Genomic DNA, 6,000 nt, shown 5'->3' with positions numbered 1-6,000 from the left:
TAGGCACCTTCCGTTGAGAGGGCAATCAGGTTTCTTGCGACAGTTACATTCATTATTGGTTTCAGAGTCGTTTAGTCTGGGGGTAGGCAGTCCTTTTGCAATTGCTTTGTTGTGGTTTGAAATGATTTGTTGCATGTTATTCATACAGCTGTAGCTCAATTTAATGTTGTTCTTGTTGAATATTTTTCTTAGGGTGTTGCCTTTGGGGAAGTGTTTGTCGATCAGAGTGAGGAACTTGCGGCCGATGTTGGTTGAGACGTCTTTGCTGAATGGCGGATTGTACCAGATGATGTTGTTTCGTTTTCTGCTCTTTTTTGGTTGGTTTCCTGGGGTGGGTTCATAGGTGAGGGTGAAGTTGTATCCGCTTTCATCAAGTGCTTTCTGGTACGGGGGGGTTGCTTGGTCGAATTCAGCTTTGCTGGATGACAGCATCGATAGCCTTTTATTAATTCCGGTAGGTATTCTTTTCGTGGTGGTGGGTGGGTGGTTGCTGTCATGGTGAACGTATTGGAGTGTTGTGTTGGGTTTCGTGAATGGTTGGTAGCTGTTATTTCTCAGGTTGAAAGTGACGTCGAGGAAGTTGACGGTTTGCTTGTTGGCTTCAATCGTGATCCGTAGGCCGTTTTCTTTGAAGATTTGGCATATGCGCTTCTTGGTGTTCTCGCTGCTCCTTGGCGAGGCGCGGCACACTGCCAGTCCATCATCACGGTAAATACCAAGGTTCAGGTTGAGGCTAGCAAGCTGGGAGAGGAGGAAACTCCCAACGAGTTCGCACGTTTCTGCTCCGTCAAAACTCCCCATAGTAACGTCAAATGTTGAATTTTTCTTTTTTTGCCATGGTGTACAGTCAAGGAATTAAAGGACTTTGAGAACGACATGCTCAAAATGATACAATCAGTCAAATTTAAGCCAGCCCGCAACCCATTCCTCACCAAGCTGAAAAATGACACGGAGCGCATCAAGAAAGTAAGCAACCTCATCATAGCCGCCGATAAAACCACAAACTTCTACAGAATGGACATACCAGAACATAACTCTTTACTGGACAAAAGCATCACCAAATCATACAAAAAAGCGCAACCCAACACTTTACAGAACATCCACCTGGAAAACAAGCGGATCGCAACCGAACTGGACATTGAGGACAGGGTGGACGCCACAGCCAACAAAGAAGCCTTCATCACACTGAAGGACCACAAACCCAACTTCGCAAATAACCCAACATGCCGACTAATAAACCCAACTAAATCCGAAATAGGAAAAATCAGCAAAATAATCCTGGACAGAATCAACGCAAAAATCAAGGACAAAACACCACTCAACCAATGGAGAAATACAGCAGCAGTAATCAAATGGTTCAACAACATCCAAGACAAACAACAACACAACTTTATCTCCTTCGACATCGAAGAATTTTACCCTTCCATCACGCAAGACCTACTGACCCAAGCACTAAACTTCGCCTCGGACTACGACTCAATCACAGGCAACGAAAGAAAAATCATCATCCACGCAAAGAACTCCATACTCATCCACAACAGTACACCTTGGCAAAAAAAGAACAATTCAACATTTGACGTTACTATGGGGAGTTTTGACGGAGCAGAAACGTGCGAACTCGTTGGGAGTTTCCTCCTCTCCCAGCTTGCTAGCCTCAACCTGAACCTTGGTATTTACCGTGATGATGGACTGGCAGTGTGCCGCGCCTCGCCAAGGAGCAGCGAGAACACCAAGAAGCGCATATGCCAAATCTTCAAAGAAAACGGCCTACGGATCACGATTGAAGCCAACAAGCAAACCGTCAACTTCCTCGACGTCACTTTCAACCTGAGAAATAACAGCTACCAACCATTCACGAAACCCAACACAACACTCCAATACGTTCACCATGACAGCAACCACCCACCCACCACCACGAAAAGAATACCTACCGGAATTAATAAAAGGATATCGATGCTGTCATCCAGCAAAGCTGAATTCGACCAAGCAACCCCCCCGTACCTGAAAGCACTTGATGAAAGCGGATACAACTTCACCCTCACCTATGAACCCACCCCAGGAAACCAACCAAAAAAGAGCAGAAAACGAAACAACATCATCTGGTACAATCCGCCATTCAGCAAAGACGTCTCAACCAACATCGGCCGCAAGTTCCTCACTCTGATCGACAAACACTTCCCCAAAGGCAACACCCTAAGAAAAATATTCAACAAGAACAACATTAAATTGAGCTACAGCTGTATGAATAACATGCAACAAATCATTTCAAACCACAACAAAGCAATTGCAAAAGGACTGCCTACCCCCAGACTAAGCGACTCTGAAACCAATAATGAATGTAACTGTCGCAAGAAACCTGATTGCCCTCTCAACGGAAGGTGCCTACAGACATCAGTCGTTTACCAAGCAAAGGTAATACGCAAGGACATTAACACATCCGACACGTACGTAGGATTAACCGAAGGAGCGTTCAAAACAAGATGGAATAATCACAACGCCTCCTTTAGAAACCAGACTTTGCAGAATTCTACCGAACTCAGCAAACACATTTGGAACCTCAAAGACAATAATGTTGAATATTCAATAACATGGCAAATTCTTGCATCCAGCACACCTTACAACAGTGGTAATAAAAGATGCAACTTATGCTTAAAAGAGAAACTGTTTATTATATATCATCCAGAGCTATCATCCCTCAACAAGCGCAGTGAAATCATTTCAACATGCCGCCACAGGCGGAAACACCTCCTAGGTAACACATGAGCCAATCACCACACCCTACGCCTGCTTGTACCCACCCACTCTGTGCTCTATATAAACCATTGTATGTGAATGCTTCCATTAAAATCTCCTGATGATTGAGGGAACCCCTCATGAAACAGATCTGTAGAGATGAAGTAGTCTTGTGATTTTTTCCCACACCTACATATATATATATATATATATATATATATATATATATATACATACCGTATTTCCTTGAATGGCCGCAGGGCATGTAGTATGTGCCTGCCTTGAATTACTGTCGGGTGGAACTGGCTTCGCAAAATAATTAGCGCATGTTTAGTATTACCGCCTGGTCAAACTCGTGACGTCACGAGTGACACTTTCCCTGTCATAATTTTTTAAATGGAGGAGGCTGATTTCAATACCGGTAATTTGAAATCGCATAGAGGGAAGAAGATTAAGAGCTATTCAGTAGGATTTAAGGTCCAAGCTTACATCACACTCAAATTTTTACTGCATACCTTTGGTAAGTGCCAGGGTGAGAAGAGGTTTTAAAATAATTAGCGCATGCTTACTTTTACCGCATGCCTTTGGTAAGCGCAGGAGTGAGAGGAGGTTTTACATTAATTAGCGCCCCAGCGGCAATTCAAGGAAATACGGTATTTCAACATTTACAAACATCCGAGAAACAATAATCAACGTAAGTACAAAAACAGTACAAAACAGCGTCAGGGGTTGTAAATTCAAAGTAATTAAAATAGAATGGAAAATATGTACATGTATATATATATATATATATATATATATATATATATATATATATATATATACAGTATATATATAATCGAATCGTGGGACACCCAAAGATTCGCAGCCCTAATATATATATATATATATATATATATATATATATATATATATATATTAGGGCTGCGAATCTTTGGGTGTCCCACGATTCGATTCAATATCGATTCTTGGGGTCGCGATTCAATAATATATCAATTTTTTCGATTCAACGCAAGTATCCATTCAAAAACGATATTTTTCTGATTCAAAACGATTCTATATCCATTCAATACATAGGATTTCAGCAGGATCTACCCCAGTCTGCTGACATGCTAGCAGAGTAGTAGATTTTTTTAAAATAATGTACATTTGTTTTAACTATTAAACGAACCAAAAATATGACTTATTTTATCTTTGTGAAAATATTGGACACAGTGTGTTGTCAAGCTTATGAGATGCGATGCAAGTGTAAGCCACTGTGACACTATTGTTCTTTTTCCTTTTTTTTAATATATTTGTCTAATGATAATGCCAATGAGGGATTTTTAATCACTGCTATGCTGAAATTATAACTAATATTGATACTGTTGTTGATAATATTCATTTTTATTTCACTACTTTTGGTTTGTTCTGTGTGGTGTTTGTGTCTCCTCTCAATTGCTCTGTTTATTGCAGTTCTGAGTGTTGCTGGGTGAGGTTTGGTTTTTAGGAATTTATTGCATTGTTATGGTATTGCTGTATATTGTTTTGTTGGATTGATAAAAAAATTAAATAAAAATAGCTAGATTTAAAAAAAAAAAAAAGAGAATCGATTCTGAATCGCACAACGCATTCGAATCAATTTTTCCCCACAACCCTGATATATATATATATATATATATATATACATATATATATATATATATATATATATATATATATAAACAAACAAAGTGCACGCCATAGGCTCACTCAATTTCAGTAAATCAAATCAAATCAACATTATTTAAATAATCTAAATTTGTAACACAGCATCACTTAGAGCAGGGGTAGGGAACCTATGGCTCTAGAGCCAGATGCGGCTCTTTGATGACTGCATCTGGCTCTCAGATAAATCTGAGCTGACATTGCCCAGCATGATAAATAATGAATAATTCCACTTGTAATTAAAAATAATGTTCAAAATATAAAACATTCTCATGCATTTTTATGTTCTAGAAGTTGCGTTAATGGTAAGAAGTAATTTGTTTATTATTGGTTAGTGTGGAGCTTGCCCTCTTGGGGGTTCTTCAGACCACCAGGCACCGACATGAGAGCCTGTTTCAGGGTTACAATATTTAATTTATTTTTCAATAAGTCTCTTAGTTGCTTTCAAACAATTGTCTTTTTCTTTTTCGTTCTTGCTCTCTCCTGGCTGCTGCTTATAAACAGAGTGACAGGTGATTAGAAAACAAGGCCCAGCTGGGCCATCTACGCACCTGTCGCTGATTCCGAGGTCGGCCCTAGCAACACCCTGCTTCTCACAGAAATTCATTTGAAAAATATTTGGCTTCTTGGCTCTCTCTGCCAAAAAGGTTCCCGACCCCTGACTTAGAGCCTATACCAGGGGTCGGGAACCTTTTTGGCTGAGAGAGTCATGAAAGCCAAATATTTTAAAATGAATTTCTGTGAGAACCATATCATTTTTTTTTTAAACACTGAATACAATTCAAAGCATGCATTTTTAAGTAAGACCAACATTTTTAGAGTATAATAGGTCTCTTATTCTTTGTAATAACATTGTTATTCTGAAGCTAACCATTAATAAATAAAATACTTCTTACTATTAATGTGACTTCTTGAACAGGTGCGGTAAAAAAAAAACAGATGGATAGATTAAAATTCATGAGAATGTTTTTTATTTTGAACGTTATTTTTAACATTGTGATTACCAGCGGAATTATTAATTACTTATCGTGCTAAGTAATGTCAGCTAAGATTTATCCGAGAGCCAGATGCAGTCATCAAAAGAGCCACAACAGGCTCTAGAGCCATAGGTTCCCTACCCCTGACATAGACTAACACTCTCCACCCTCCACATCCCACCTCCCTGGATTGTATGGATTGATTGAAACTTTTATTAGTAGATTGCACAGTACAGTACATATTCCGTACAATTGACCACTAAATGGTAACACCAAAATCATTTTTTCAACTCGTTTAAGTCGGGGTCCACGTTAATCAATTCATGGTACAGTAAATGTAAATAATCAAATGTATTTACTTGTTCTTATGCTTTCTGAACTCACTATGTTCTATGCTGGCTGTACATATCCTACAAACTCTTTCGATGTCCATTTCTCAGATGATGCAATAGTCGATGACTGAAGTGCTGATATCAACCAAACCTAAACCCCCTCCACATCCCACCCCCTGGATTGTAAATAATGTAAATAATTCAATGTATATACTATGATTATTAACCTGTGTGATGACTGTATTATGCTGATAGTATATATTTGTACCATG

Source organism: Nerophis ophidion, linkage group LG19 (assembly GCF_033978795.1).
Source record: "Nerophis ophidion isolate RoL-2023_Sa linkage group LG19, RoL_Noph_v1.0, whole genome shotgun sequence".
NCBI lineage: Eukaryota > Metazoa > Chordata > Actinopteri > Syngnathiformes > Syngnathidae > Nerophis > Nerophis ophidion.
The sequence above is the reverse complement of the archived record's forward strand: the minus strand, read 5'-3'. Positions refer to the sequence as shown.